This window comes from Strongylocentrotus purpuratus, unplaced genomic scaffold (genome assembly GCF_000002235.5).
Source record: "Strongylocentrotus purpuratus isolate Spur 01 unplaced genomic scaffold, Spur_5.0 spur5_scaffold_3, whole genome shotgun sequence".
In the NCBI taxonomy this organism is placed as follows: domain Eukaryota; kingdom Metazoa; phylum Echinodermata; class Echinoidea; order Camarodonta; family Strongylocentrotidae; genus Strongylocentrotus; species Strongylocentrotus purpuratus.
Window position 1 is genome coordinate 3,140,450 of NW_022145609.1, and position 16,726 is coordinate 3,157,175.

The window sequence follows — 16,726 nt, forward strand, 5'->3', positions numbered from 1 at the left end:
GCTGTTGTTGTTGGTGTTATGGTTGGTATTTTATGGAGATGGAGGACATGTGCCTGCCTCTTCATTTAACATGAAAGTTCAGAAAAGTTTGCTCACCATAGGTTGGGTTGGTATTTGGCGTACTTGGATAGCCTTCACCTTCAACAGTAAGAATGCAAAGGTATTCCCCATATTCCTGTGGATACACACTATCAACATCAAAGACAACAGCTCGTTCTGACCTCGAGACAGTGCTAGATCCCCTGGTGATTCCTGTCCTGTTATTGGTGCTTCCAGTACGTCTGTAAAGATCAACTGAGGATGCATTGGGAAGTGGGATACCCTCGACATAACATGTGAAGTTAGATGGCTGGTATGGGTTCACTCTCACTGGAACCAATCTGGATATTCCTGTCAAGAATCATGAAAAGAAAAAGGAAAAGGCATTCAATAATACACACAATTTTAACACAGAATCTGCTTCCTTTATGTATTTCACCTACGTACGGTACATATGGGAAATAAATCCTACATGAACTTTATAGAACATTGATCAATCGTGATATTCAAAAATAAAAGAATTGATTCGTTTGTATTAGAAAGAATGACAAATTGCGTATAACCTTGATATTCCTGTCAACATCACAGCAAAAGTACAAAACATTGAATACAAATATACATGTCTGCAGCAATAGAAGATTGCAACTCGGTCACTTCATTGTGTATAGATCCAGCACTAAGCAAGATCATTAAAAAACTAGAAATATCGCAATCTGTATTGCCGCGCAATGCGAATGTATCCCCCGGCAGGAGCAGCAATTTTGTGTCATCCTTATGTTCGAAGGAGGGACAAAGATCCCCTCTCCCCTCCCAGAAACAAAAGGATGACATAGAGATCGCCACTAGTGGCTCGGACTATTGTCACGACAAGGAGCAGCATCACCAAAACAAAATGTGTGTAGACTAGAATAGGCCTATAATGCATCTCTGTGGAAAAATTAAAAGAAATCTGTCTAGAAATGTGGCAGTTAAAGCGCACAAAAGACAGCCACCAAAATATGACCTTTGACCCTATAACAGACGAAACACAGGTGGTAGCATCACCAAACACTAAAGATGTGTAGATTGTACTAATTAAGACACACCTTCATACAATATCTGAAAGAAATCCGTCAAGAAATGTAGCAGTTAGAGCGCATAAAAGACATATGACCTTTGACCATACAAAAGACGGAACAATGAGGTCAGCACCGCCCAAAAAGTGTAGATGTGTAGATTGTACCAAGATTACCTTAAGATACTTTCAAATATGACCCGCAGAGCGCACACTTGACATCCACAAAAATATGACCTTTTGACCCTATAAAACAAGGGGCATTGGTGGCAGCATCACATAAAAAAATATGTGCATAGATTTTACCGACATAAACTTCTATACTCAATTTGAAAGAAATCTGTCAATAAATGATGCAGTAAGACCGCACACTAGAGTGCACACAAAACATCTATACCAAGATACACCTTCGTTTAAAATTTAAACAAAATCCCTTGAGAAATGTGGCCTATAGAGCGCACACAAACCATCCACAAAAAATATGGCCTGTTTAATAGGCCGTTACCCTAAAGAAGACGGAACACTGGTGGCAGCATCACCAAAAGTTGTAGGTGTGTAAATTTTACCAAGATACACCTTTATAGAAAATTTGAAAGAAATCCGTCAAGATATGTGGCAGTTAGAGCGCACACAAGAATATGACGCGGCGGACGTGGCGGTGGCGTAACGCTGCTGAATCCAAAGTACCGTTACCGAGATACTGCCGGGGATACAACTATCACAAACACTCTAGTACATGTATGCAGGTTTACCTAAAGAAGGGAAGCTATCAATCTGATCATTTTGTTTATAATCTAATTGCTCAATGTATATCAATGCAATACTCCTGGTATGAAAATCATACATGCAAACAGGAAACCACTGACTTTTATCAATCATGATGTCTATAGGTAATCAAACCTGTTACCCGTCTATGCACCTGTCCATAACGACCACTTAAAATCCCCCTGTGAGCAACGCTCAAAATACTTGGGGGCGGTGGGCTATTGGCCCCCGTGAGCTACATAATCGCCTCCGTCATGTTGCTCACGGGGGCGATTGCAAAATTAGAAATCGCCCCCGTGGAATTATAACATTAAGATTATCTTTTCTGTTATAACTTTAACACAATATTGAGTTTCAATTTTCAAACATTAAAGGCCCACTGCACTACTTGTAGCTACTTGCGCCCTCTATATAACAAACAATGCCTAATCGGTGACCATATTCTTATGTTAACTGAGAGCTGAGTTGATGAGATAACCACCTGTCCAGTGACCTTGTAAGGCGGTCTAATCCATCCTGTAAACTATGGCAGATAAGCTTTAAACCAATGAAATGAACTTAGATTAGCGTGTAAGATTTCTCGCTCGAATTTGTCGGTGTCTAGAGAGTAAAGGCCGCCATATTGTCAAGAAATGTACGCTTATTCACCGGAAGATGGCCCTATATCTCCCATCTCAATGAGTATTACCGATACAAACAACCGAAGCTCGCAGTGCAGTGTGCGGCCGTCAGCAGTGGCTATACTGCACCGTTAGTTCCGGTACGTATGCACGCTTCCGCCTCATATCTGCTGGAGCTGGAGGCGATCGTATGGCAAGCCGTTTTATAATTTAAACATATTTCTTGATATCAAGAAATCAATTCTTGATATCAAGAAATCGAATTCTTGATATCACGAAATCGAATTCTTGATATCAAGAATTCGATTACTTGATATCAAGAATTCATTTCTTGATATCTAAACTTCATTTCTTGATATCAAGAATCGAATTCTTGATATCAAGAATCCATTTCTTGATACCAAGAATCCATTTCTTGATATCAAGAATTCATTTCTTGATATCAAGAAATGAAGTTTAGATATCAAGAAATGAATTCTTGATATCAAGTAATCGAATTCTTGATATCAAGAATTCGATTACTTGATATCAAGAATTTATTTCTTGATATCTAAACTTCATTTCTTGATATCAAGAATCGAATTCTTGATATCAAGAATCCATTTCTTGATATCAAGAATTCATTTCTTGATATCAAGAAACATGAATAAATGTTAAAACGGCTTGCCATACGATCGCGCAAGGGCTGAAACATGGTCATGGAGAAGTTTTTTTGTTGTGAAAAGGCAAAAGCGTACATCTCTGAAATCTGGTAATTCGAAATGACCAGCAAATAATTCGAACCTCGACCAGTAAATCAATATTGAGAAGAATAGGAAAACCAAAGATGTTGTAGACGGATAGCACATGGGCGGATTTTTATACGGGGGGGGGGCAGTGGCGGATCCAGGGGGGCCAAGGGGGGTCCGCCCCCCCCCCCTCCGCCCCCCCCCCTCTTAAAAAAGAAGAAAAAAAAAGAAGGGGAAAAAAGAAGGGGAAAAAAAGAAGGAAAAAAAGAAGGAAAAAACAAAAAAACAAAAAGGGGAAAAAAGGAGAAAAAAAAAGAAGGAAATAAAAGGGTAAAGATATCAAAGGTATCAAAATATGCTCATCTAACCGAAATTAAATGCCTAAAACCCCTTGAATTCCGGTGGCTCTTCCCCCCTGGACCCCACCTAGGGCCCTAAGGCGAACGGCTGGATGCTAATCTGACGGTAATTTAATGCTTAAAACCCCTGAGCTTCTGAGGTCTCGGCCCCCTGGACCTCATGCCAATGTCCTGCCAGTGTCACAAATATGGTATCAAAATATGTTCATCTGACAGTAATTAAATTCCTAAAACCCCCTAAGTTTCCGGAGCTCCACCCCCTCGACCCCACCAGGGTCCCTAAGGCGGCCCCTGGATGCTCATCTGACCGTAATTTATTGCCAAACACCCCTGAGCCTCCGGGGGCTCCGCCTCCTGGACCGCACGCCAATTCGTGGCCTGCCAGTGTCACAAATAAGGTATAAAATATGCTCATTAAATGATAATTTAATGTATAAAGCCCCTGAGCTTCTGGGGGCTCCGTCCTCTGGACCCAAAACTAATTTGTGTCCTGTCAGTGTCACAAATAAGGTATACAAATATGTTCATCTGACCGTAATTTATTGCCCACAACCCCTGAGCTTCCGGGGGCTCCGCCCCCTGGACCCCACGCCAATTCGTGACCTGCCAGTGTCACAAATAAGGTATAAAATATGCTCATCAAACGATGATTTAATGTATAAAACCCCTGAGCTTCTGGGGGCTCCGTCCTCTGGACCAAAAACTAATTTGTGTCCTGTCAGTGTCACAAATAAGGTATTAAAATATGCTCATCTGATGATAATTTTATGTATAAAACACCTAAGTTTTTGGGGGCTCCGCCTTCTGGACCCAACACCAAATTGTGTCCTGCCAGTGTCACAAATAAGGTATAAAAATATGCTCATCTGACCGTTATTTATTTCGCAAAACCCATGAGCTTCAGGGGGATCTGCCCCCTAGACCCCGCGCCAATTCGTGACATACCAGTATCACAAATAAGGTATAAAATTATGCTCATCCGACGATAATTTGATGTATAACACCCCTGAGCTTCTGAGGGCTCCGCCCTGGGGGGAAAAAAAGTTATTTTTACCTTTTTTCGGAGATAGGCCCCTCCCCCTGGCGTTTAAGGGGGAGAGGTGCGAATTTTCACATTTTCGAGGGCCAAAACAAAAATTAGTGCTGACTTGTTAGATTTCGGGCTTATAGAAAGGCCCCAACGCCAACCTGTCAAAACAGACCACCTATCTACAGCGTCCACTTCTTGTGTTTCCTTTTGGCGGTTAATTGCTATAGACAGATATGACTGCAAAGATTACCAAATAACTGATACTCATTTGGAGGGGAAAAAGGTTTTTTTTACAGTAAACTTCCGCTTACTGCGTGTAGAGTGTAGGAGAAACTTCATTAATATAAATTGGATTTTATACAGAGCAAACATTAATACAATTTTTTTTAAAGTATGCTCAACTGTCTGAAACAAACAAGAATAATATTCATGATAATCATGGCTATTCATATAGCGCTGGTATCCGCTAGGTACTCATGCTCATAGGGCTCTACAAATAAATTAGCTTTAACTGAAGTAAAAGTACATGCTCCACAAGCTTCTGGAGCACATGAAATACACGCACACAAAGCTCCATATGCACTCTGAGTTTGGTCTTAATCTAAACCTTTTTAAGCTGAAATAAATGTAAGAAGACAAACCAGATCACAATATGCCAGGTATAATTACTTTGACTGCAGCTAGGTACAATCCAGCTATCAATGCATTGTCCCTGGCAAAGACCTCTCTCTGTCTCACAAGCCTCTTGAGCACAATGACATTGCTGAAGACAATCCAAGCCAAAGGTACCCCCTTCACACTCTGAAAAAATAAAACAAAAGTCATGTTTATTGGAAACATCTGGACCCCCACTTCATAAAAATAACCATTTTGCACATTTATACTGTCAAATATACCTCATTTCGAAAAATCGCCATGTTTCGCGCTCTCGTTTACACTTGTGCTAAAACATCACCGACTCAAAAGCTCAGTGATTTTTTTGTTGGTAATACGCGCATGCACGGTCTTCCCGTTGCAAAATGCTTTTCCGATCAGCTGTTTTTAGGCTGTGGCTGCTGCAGTCCAGTGAATTAGATTAAGTTACAGTTGCAGCAACTCCACAATATTTTCACAGTACCCGTAAGAAATTATGAAAAATAATCGGAGGAGAGCTTTCATATACTTTGATTTATCACATACGAAAGTATCAATGTGGTTTAAAGACGGAAAACATGAAAAATACTGCAATCATTTGGAATTAATTATTCACACAATTTGCGCTTCGTTTCGCTCAGTTTTTGCATATTAAAACATGGTTTTACTACTAATTGCAATATTCATGAGCTAAAACAACTCTTCTTCCATTTGACATTTCAATCATTTCATTTGGTGGTTTCTAAAGCAAGATTTTACAGTTTAGCTGAGACTCTTTCGTAGCGGCTCGGCATGAACAAGTTGGTTTACTTTACACAAATAAGGCTTCAAGGACGAAGGCTAGCCCAGCTCCTAAAGTCACGTGACAAACATCGCGATGTTTCAGCTGCGAGCGTTTATACTCGCCAAACGCGCCAAAACACGCCAAAAATCACACTTCATTTTGGAATATTTCGGGCTTGGCATTTTGCCGGTAAAGCGTAGTTACCTTGCAGCCTTGGAAACATCAAGGAAACATCGCGGTCAGGCTCCGGTTTAGCATTTTTTGGCGTGTTTAGATGCAAGTGTAAATGGCCCTAGTGATGGTAACGTTGCCATCAATGGCAACTATTATGTTAACAGGGCTCAACAGCCAATCAAAATCAAGTTTCCATGGTAGTTATACCATTGAAGGTAAAGTTACCATAAAATGTAAGTTTTGTGCGACGGGCCCTGGTCAATGATTATTATTGAATGCTAAAGGCAAAGTCGGGGTCTACTGGAAACAGGGTTGTAAACACAAAAACCAAATCGTTTAAATCATGTGAAATTATTAGTTTTTCTTCCGGCTCATATTCTTCTTTAACTTTACAAGTAAAGGGCAGGGAGAGGGGGGGGGGGGGTGTTTGACAAAGACTAAGATCGACTTTAAGTTTTAATTTTTATTTTAAGTCTTAATATAGTTACAATCAGCAACTCAATGTAGTAGTATTGAATATTGCAACACGCATAACAAAGAAATTCAAAACGAAGCAAGGCACACTTACTTTTGTGCCATTAAAATCAATTACTCAATTTATTAATCGAATTGGTTTGGTATTGTAAGGTTGTTTGATCTGCCCTCAATCTTGTCTTGATACCCATCACTCAACTTAAGGATTTTCTGCCATCAACGTTTTATCTTTTTCTTGATGTTTGTGATATTCTTCGACTCTGTGTGATGTCTTTAGAATAGAAAAATTCTGAGCATCAAATCGCCAGCGTCCCTAGCAACTCGGATAATATTTGAATAATTCGCCATGTTGTTTTTAATTGGAAATCACCGTTACCGTAAGACGAAACCATCTTTCCAACCACTATTTTTAATTGTTATGTACATTTTTGGACTACGTGTATACAAGAAATGTATGAATGACCAGCATCAGACGAGGATCAAGTACAGTAGGATTATTCCTTTTTTCGATACATTTTTTGACGAGCCATCTCCAAATGCATTTTTATCAAACTTTACCCTAAATCAAACTCAAAGTCATGACTCCTGATCAAGTTATCCTGTCAAATGCCTACATCATTTCCTTTTCGTGTGCCACAAAGCCATACCAAGGTAGAGGACTCAAGCATTCCAACACCCCCTTTTTGGGCCTCCCTCGTGGACGCCTTCCCTTGTTCATCTTAGTGAATTTATTAGCTGGAGATATTAGCCTGAATCCAGGCCCTTCGTCATCGACAACAACTAAAGTTGATGATTTAAGTAACACTAGTAGTCCTTCTATTACTAGACCTACATGTAGATGTACTAGTACTAGTACTAGTAGTACTACCAGACACCGAGGTAAAAGATGCCGTAAGCCAAAATATCCTTGCGGTCTGTGTGAATATGCTGTTAAATCAACTGGTATACAGTGTACAAACTGTACGGCGTGGTTTCACTTAAATTGCAGCGACACCTCAAATGTAGATGTGAAATTTCCTAATGTACATGTATACCCAGATGCAATATGGTTGTGCCCAGGGGCATCGCTAGACCTTTTTCAGTGGGGGTGTAGAGGCCAACAATTAACGACAAAACTAGCCACCAATTACCGACAAAAGTAAATGTCCAATATCTACAAATTAAACCCTATAAACCTGGGGCCGAAGGCTAAATTGTTTTTCCTATGGACTATCTATAGTACTTGCATATGCGCAAAATGGTCATTTTCCTCGACGACATAAATATACGAATTATTTCTTCAGTTTAGTCAGCATCATAGCTATAAATTTTAATGCAGGCGCGGAGCTAGGATCTTATTTTAGGGAGGAGCGGTAGTGAGCAAGAGAATCACTTAAAAGCGCGCTCATTAGTGGGGTGTGGGTGATGGGCCTCCCGCGCGAAGCGCGGAAGCTTAGACGTTTCCTTAAATTATTAGGAAAAGAAGACGATTAATTGTATCGTTTTCGACTGGTACTCCTTGGCTGTATGAAGTCCCCCACCCCTCTCCCGCGCAAAGCGCGAAAGCTTTGATGTTTCATTAAATTATTATAAAAAAGAAGGCGATTTGCTGTACCGTTCTCGACTGTTTATCCTTTTCTGAATTCAGTTCCCCCCCCCTCCCGCACAAAGTGCGGAAGCTTTGACGTTTCATTAAATTATGAGAAAAATTAGACGATTCGGTGTACTGTTCTCGACTCTTAATCCTTATCTGAATGAAGCTTTCCTCTCCCGCGCAAAGCGCGGAAGCTTTGACGTTTCCTTAAATTATTAGAGAAAGAAGACGATTCGTTGTACCGTTTTCGACTTTAAATAAGCCCTATTAATTTTGTCTGAATTTAGTTTCCCCCTCTCGCGCGAAGCGCGGAAGCTTTGACGTTACCTTAAATTATTAGAGAAATAACACGATTCGTTGTACCGTTTTCGACTCTACATAAGCCCTATTATTTTGTCTGAATTCAGTTTCCCCCTCTCGCGCGAAGCGCGGAAGCTTTGACGTTTCTTAAATTATTAGAGAAAGAACACGATTCGTTGTACCGTTTTCGACTCTAAATAAGCCCTATTAATTTTGTCTGAATTCAGATTCCCCCTCTCGCGCGAAGCACGGAAGCTTTGACGTTTCATTAAATTATGAGAAAAACAGACGATTCGGTGTACTGTTCTCGACTCTAGCCCTATTCATCTGAATTCCGTTTCCCCCTCTCGCGCGAAGCGCGAAAGCTTTGACGTTTCCTCATATTATTAGAGAAAGAACACGATTTGTTGTATCGTTTTGACTCTAAATAAGCCCTATTAATTGTGTCTGAATTCAGTTTCCCCCTCTCGCGCGAAGCGCGGAACCTTTGACGTTTCCTTAAATTATTAGAGAAAGAAGACGATTCGTTGTACCGTTCTCGACTCGTCTAAATGAAGTTTTCCCCTTCCGCGCGAAGCCCGAAATTGTTGGCGTTTCATCACAATATAGAGAAAGGAAGACGATTCCTCGTACCGTTTTCGAATCTTATTAAGCCCTATTCATCTGAATTCAGTTTCCCCCTCTCGCGCAAAGCGCGAAAGCTTTAACGTTTCCTCAAATTATTAGAGAACGGACACTATTCGTTGTACCGTTCTCGACTCAAATAAGCTCTATAAATTTTGTGTGAATTCAGTTTCCCCCTCTCGCGCGAAGCGCGGAAGCTTTGACGTTTCCTGAAATTATTAGAGAAAGAAGACGATTCGTTGTACCGCTCTCGACTCTTAAACCTTGTTTGAATTGATAGTTTCCCCGAAAATTGTAAACCTCTGATTTCTTTAGCTGATATTATAGGCAAGTGAAACTTCGAGAAAATACAAGTATTGTAGTTGTAGTCACAGTTCGTAGGGAAAAAAAACTTGTCGGCCGTCCGACAATATACGACTCAGGCGCGGATCCGGGATTTTTTAGGGGAGGGGGCCCAACTTTTTTTTTTTTGCTCCCGAGAATTTGAAAATCGCGCCGGCCGAAAAGTCCCTCAGTTGGGGGGGGGGGGGGGGGGGGGGGGGGGGGGGCTTAAGCGGACCCTTTTTTAATTTTTTTTTATGGAGTCCAAAAAAAAATCACAACGACTCAGCCAGCCGAAAAGTCGCTCAGTGGGGGGGGGGGGGGGGGGGAGGGGGGGGGGAGTCAGCACATTTTTTTTTTTTTTTGGTCCTCGAAAATTTTAAAATTTGCACCCCAAAAAGGTAAAAATCGCGTGATTTTACATGATTTTTTTCTCAAGGGGGGGGGGGGGCCGGGCCCCCGGGCCCCCCCTGGATCCGCCACTGCTCAGACTATTACCTCCCCTCTCTCTCCTCTCTTTCATCCCCCGTTTCTTTTGTTTCCCTTTCTCTCTTTTTTCTTCTTTTTTCCTTTCTTTCTTTTCTTTCTTTCCTTTCTTTCCTCTCCTCCCTCTTTTTCTTTTTTCTCTTTCTTTCTTCTCTTTTCTTTCCTTTCTTTTCCTTTCTTTTCTTTTCCTTTTCTTTTTTCTTTATTTGGGATGTCGCACCCCCACCCCCCCCCCCCCTTGGCGACGCCCTGGTTGTGCCCCGCCTGCGACACAACAAACCTTACAAGCTCATTAGGCAACCCGTCAAGGGCGCTCAATTTAACTCATATCCTGCCATGAAGCTGCTAGCGCGCTATTGTTATAGTGCTCTGTGCACGCGAGCGCGCTACCGTGTGACTGCTTCGTGCACGCTAGCAAACATATGTAATAACAGTCATTGTTCATGCCCATTGCACCGTGCTGAGTGCTTTTACAGCGCTATTGAAAGTACCATCGCGTGCATCAGATTATCGGTTTAGGATTACGTGTCTTTGTATACAACAGTCAGATTGGATTTTCTCGAGTAATTCGGCGATTTGTTTTTTGTAAAGATTTAAATAACACGCACTTGAACAAACCTTAAAATTAACTTGGCAACCGGGAGATTAGCACTGTGGCACTGGGTGCATTGTATGGGTGGCAGCTTAAGAGTTAAGTAACTCTTTTGAAAGCCTTTTGACCATTAGTGATGACTCTGACGAGGATGTTGAAAAACGTCATGTGTTCTCCAAAACATCTAGTCCTAAGCGCACAAGAACTGTGCCTAAATTAACTCTCGAACAGTCAGACAATATTTGGACTAAACAAACAAAAACAGTTCCAAAAATGTCTCTAAAAAAGTCAGAGGATGGTTGGACAGTAGTGGGTCAGAATGGCAGAAGTAACACCAGTGCCGACGCTACGTTACCTCCCTCGCAGCTAGGTCAACAGCCAATGCCCTTCGAGGCAGAAGCCCAGCCTGCCTTCCTTAAATAACAAAAAACGGGAAACCTACAAGAGGTGATGACATTAAGATTGAAATAATAAACTGTCGCAGTATTAAAGGTAAATCCGCTTTACTAGCTTCCTTTATTGAGACTTCAAACCCGGACATTCTCATTGGTACTGAATCTTGGCTTGAACCAGAAATAAAGTCTTCAGAGTGCTTTCCTCCTCATCTTCAGATTTTCCGGAAAGACCGAAATTCCCATGGAGGTGGAGTTTTCGTAGGAGTAAACAAGAACATACCCTGCTTCGAGAGAACAGATTTATCTGACAACAGTGACAGCATTGAGAAGCTCTGGTGTCAAGCTTCGTTACCAGGACAAACCTTACTCGTGGGTGGCTTTTATCGTCCTCCTGATGCTAAAATTTCCCCACTACTGCAGCTTGATGAAAATATTGCCAAAATAAACAGCTCCTCAAGTTCCCCACTCATTATCTTGGGTGGAGATTTTAACGTTCCAGGAGTTGACTGGTCTAGTGGAAATCAAAGTGAACCAAAAGGCGCACTCCAAATGGCACTTGCTGATCTGATTTCAAATAACCATCTCACCCAGAAAGTGACTTTTACTACTAGAAGGGACGAGAATGGAACCGAGAACACCCTTGACCTTTTTTTGACTACTTATCCTGACTTAGTTAGTGATGTTTCATCTCTTCCTGGAATCAGCGATCATTGTATTATCACTGCCAAATTTCGCACAAAAGTAAAAGTACCTACCAAGCCTCCCCGTAATATTCCTCTTTGGAGGAAAGTTAATAATAATGACTTAAAGGAAATTGTTGCAAAACTTGCTAAAGAATTTCGTCCTTGTTTTCACGAAGTGACGGTAGTAAGGAAAATGTACACGCAAAGTGAATGCAATTTTTTTTCACTACCGTCACTTCGTAAAAACAGCGACGATTTATTGATCTCCAACCGGACAAAAACTCAGTTGAAGAAAACTGGACTTGGTTACAAAACTCACTTAATGAAACTGTCACCAAGTATATTCCCCACAAGCTCCTCAAAGGACGAATGCGTGCACCTTGGTTTACAAGCAAATTGAAACGTCTCTGCAGTAAGAAAGAGAAGTTTTATAGGCGTGCCAAGAAAAGCGGTGAGAAATTGGACTGGGAAAAATTCACCAGAGTACGCAAGCAAGTTGATCGTTCCATCAGGAATACACATAGAACACATGTTTCTTCTATTTTGGAGAATGGCCATCCTTTTTTCATTCATTTTTGGAGATATGTGAAATCAAGAAGAACTGATAACACTGGAGTTCAGCCGCTGAAAGCTAACAACAAGCTGTTCACGAATGACAAGGATAAAGCCGAAGCCCTTGCAAGCCAATTCCAGGGTGTCTTCACACGTGAGGATGTATCTCAGTCGTCGTTCCCAGATCTTCCTCCAAGTACATTCCCTGACATGTCGGCCATCACAGTTGACGTTGAAGGTGTCAAACAACTTCTTCTCAATATAAACACAGCCAAAGCAATTAGACCAGACCAAATCCAGAATCAAGCTTTAAAGATCGCAGCAGAGGAGATTGCTCCCATACTACAGTTTATATTTCAGCAGTCATTGAACACCGGAGATCTCCCCCTAGATTGTAGAGAGGCGAATATCACCCCGCTGTTTAAGAAGGGTGCTACTACTGACCCTGCAAACTACCGTCCCACTTCCTTGACGTGCACATGCTGTAAGTTATTAGAGCACATCATAGACAGTAACCTGATGCGACACTTGGCCAAGCATAACATCCTGGCTGGAAATCAACATGCCTTCAGGAAACACAGGTCGTGTGAATCTCAGCTCATCCTTACAACAAATGACCTTGCCAAGAACTTAGACAAAAATATCACCACAGACATGGCAGTGCTTGATTTTTCAAAGGCTTTTGATGTCATCCCGCACCAGCGTCTCCTCATGAAATTAGACTATTATGGTATTGGAGCAAATAATAAGAGATAGATATCTAGTTTCCTGACAAAGAGACTGCAACGTGTCTGTGTAAATGGTCAATGTTCCGAGTGGTTACCAGTCCTCAGTGGCACTCCACAGGGCACCGTGTTAGGCCCTCACCTTTTTCTACTCCACATCAATGACATTCATGAAAAGGTTACCAGTACAACACGACTTTTTGCTTACGATTGTTTACTTTACCGTCCCATTAAAACTGCTGAAGATGAGAAAGCTCTTCAACAAGACCTAGATACTATGGTTCAGTGGTCCAAGACTTGGAGTATGCATTTCAATCCCTCTAAATGCAAAACGATGCGTGTTTCAAGAAAGAGAACGCCGGGTACTAAATCTAACAAAATCCTTGATGTTACCCTGGAGGAAACGAACCCGACCCTATACCTTGGCATCAATATCCAGAAAGGCCTACGCTGGAATAGCCAGACTCATTACACAACCGGCAAAGCCTCAAGGGTCCTTAACTTCCTAAGGCGCAACTTCCATCACTGCTCATCTAATGGTAAAGAAAAGTTGTATCTTACTCTTGTACGTCCACACCTTGACTACGCCACTGCAGCATGGGACCCTTGTACAGCCAAAAACATCTATGCTGTCGAGAAAGTTCAACGTCAGGCTGCAAGTTTTGTCACCAATAATTACGGATGGGACACCAGTGTTACCAAGCTACTCAACCAACTCAACTGGGGATCTCTTAAAGACAGAAGGGAAGCACACCGTCTTGCCTGCCTCTTCAAAATGATCAAGGGACAACTCGACTACCAATCTCACACCAACCCTAAGCCAGACAGACGTAGACGAGGACACTCTAACCAATTTGAAATTCGCCACACCAACTCGGACGTCTATGCCATCTCATATTTCCCAAGGACTGTAAAGACATGAAACAACCTACTACAAGCAACCATCGACCAAACCTCCCCACTCTCATTTAAAAATGCAGTTACTAAAGAACTTTTTTCCAAAATGTAATCGTCCACCCTCCACCACCTCCAGTCAAAACTCTTCTTCGGAGTATTTAGGAGGAAAAGAATCCAAGATCCAAGAAGAAGTTGGACTTAACTATGGCAGGCTATTCATGCCACTGGTTGCTCTCACCATTATGATCTTTAGATAACAATTTTCCTTCAATAATGGATTATCAAAAAATGTAAATTCTGTAGATTTGTGACCCTGATTTGTACGTCCCTTGCGAGAGCAATGCAAGTAAATGGTGAGAGCAAACAGTGGCATGGACAGCCTGCCATAGTTAAGTCCTAGTTAAAGTCGATCTTATATTAGTCTCTGTGAAACACTTCCCACTACTAGAAATCTGTTGCAGCCAGCAGTTCAGGGATTACCTCTAGATCTGCTGTTCTCTTGGTTACCACTTTAACAGACGTTGCTCCTGGGACGATTATTTCGGACTGTATTTCATCAAAGGTATGTGTTAGGATTCGGGTTGCAATTTGGTTTTAGTTAAGGTTTAGGGTTAGGGTCAGGTCACTGTTAGATCAAGTGTCGAAGCTAAGAACTTGGTTAGTGTAGGATAATGACAGGAAACAAGTTCCGTAGACCAAATACTGATTCCCGATTTAGGAAGTCATAATCTAATCAACTGAACTGTGTACAGTTTCAAAATCACCTTGGACAACAGTTTCAACCATGCCGAACAAAGCAGTCAATATTTGTATACTATAGAATCCCCCTCGAGAGTATACATTATAATACTGTATTTACTATCGCAGCACTACAGTTTGTACATAATGGTTGATATAACCAATATCCATACATGTACATCTAAGGCTCTATTTCTGAGTGCTCTTACATGTGTACATAAAACAATCCTGGTATATCATGTACACTGCACCATTCTTGATGTGCATGTTGTATGTAGTCTGGAGATACATAAATAGAAGGTGATATGGAAAATTCAACACCCTTTATTGAAAAGTAGAATCGTACCTTGACATTTGACATGGCCACTGCGTACTTTGTATCCTACAGCACACTTCTGCTCAAGGCACTCTCCAACCTGTTTATCACATGGTTCATCATTCAAGCAATGACATTTATCAGTGCATTGAGATCCATAGTAACCGTTTTGACATTCATCTGGAACTGGGGATGATAATAATTATTTTAGAAATCACAATTTAGCCAGTACTACATGTATTAGTAAATAATATTATGTGTACCTCATAGAAATCAGATTGCTTCCATTACAACTATTATTTTTATTTGCTAACTATTGATTTTAAAATTGATTTCATCTTCACCAGTGATTGCATGTTTTTTTTATTCTTTGCAATATTGATTTCAATTATTACACATATTTGTAACAGAGCCTTCACTAGATAAATTCATGTATTTATAGAAAACATTCATCTCCTCTATCAATAAACATGAAAATAGTCCACCAACCTTCTCCTTGGTAGGGGTATGTCTACCAAAAATACGAAATATAATAACTTAAAGTGCTTATATAATTGTGAATTATCTTATTCCAAATGGGTATAGTACAGGCGCCCTAACAACAGAACAACAATTACAGTGTACAAGTATCTTACTTTTCAGTGAGAAGGCATTTATGTCATATTATTTGTTATCATTGCTGACCATGACTTACTTTGACAGTTGTTCCCAGACCAGTCAGTCTGACATCCACCTGTACATATTCCACTGTAGATATTACATGATGAACCGACGCCTGCACAGTGACATGTCTGTGAACATCCTGGACCATATGTACCAGTAGTACATACTGTAATATAAATTTAAAAAAACATTACAAAAACGGGATTGACAGATATAATACATTCATCACAAAGACAAAAAATGGGCATGTTACAATAATATCTTCTTATAAATTCCTCCTCCTCCTCTTCCCCCTCCTCCTCCTCCTCTTCTTCTTTACGTGGTTGCGCCTGACCTACATGTAGTTCATTCATGAATCCAGCCACACTATGGTATGTGCTTTTTAAATTCCAAGAAAAAATATAATTTTCTGAGAATTGCAGATGTATACACGTATGATAACTTTTTAGGCCTCCTTGATACATGTATTTTGACTAATATAATTTGAGCACAATAAATACATCGGAAGACTTACGTGTGTTACATGCAAGACCACTGGCACCGACGTCACATGAACATCCATAAGGATTAGGCAGGCAAAAAAGAGCCCCATGACATTTGTTCATTCCATCATTGGATGAACATTTAAACTCACAGTTCAATCCAAATCGATTTCCACCATCGTTTCTACAAACTGAAGAAAAAAAGTCCAATTGTTGAATAAAACCTTTTTAGACTTGCATAAGAAATAAGATTTCTTGAGATAAATATCAAGTAGAATTGCTTTCCTGATATTAAAATATTTGAAATGTACATGTAACATAGATGTACATAACTCTCTTTATTTTAAATGGAATAAGACAACACATATCTTCCTCAATTCATGTATTAACAGATAAACATAAACATCATTATACATGAAGTTCTACAGGCCTACCGGTACTTACTGTCTAAACAATTTGTTCCGTTGAAGTTGTTAGGACAGATACATAGACCAGACTTATCATCACAGACTCCACCATTGAAGCATTTATCACAGATACCATAACACTCAGGGGGGCCCCATTTACCAGCAGGGCATCCTAATATGATATACATGTAGGGAGAGAGAAAAATAAAATTCAAAATAAAGATTATATCATAACAAAGATGAAAAGATACAAGATAAGCAGGGTAAAGTTTGTTACAAAATAATGTTCTCGAAAGTAGAACTACAATATAG

The 16,726-nt window shown here is 40.6% G+C and overlaps 1 long non-coding RNA gene across 1 annotated transcript; it reads right to left on the minus strand.

The window, feature by feature from the left end:
* Nucleotides 1–46: 46 nt before the first annotated feature.
* LOC115928465 lies at nt 47–15,038 on the minus strand. The gene is made up of 3 exons (XR_004066069.1): nt 14,893–15,038; nt 5,265–5,396; nt 47–390 (listed from the first exon to the last, which is right to left on the minus strand). It is a non-coding gene; the product is annotated as an uncharacterized LOC115928465 (long non-coding RNA).
* Between the last annotated feature and the right edge of the window lie 1,688 nt (nt 15,039–16,726).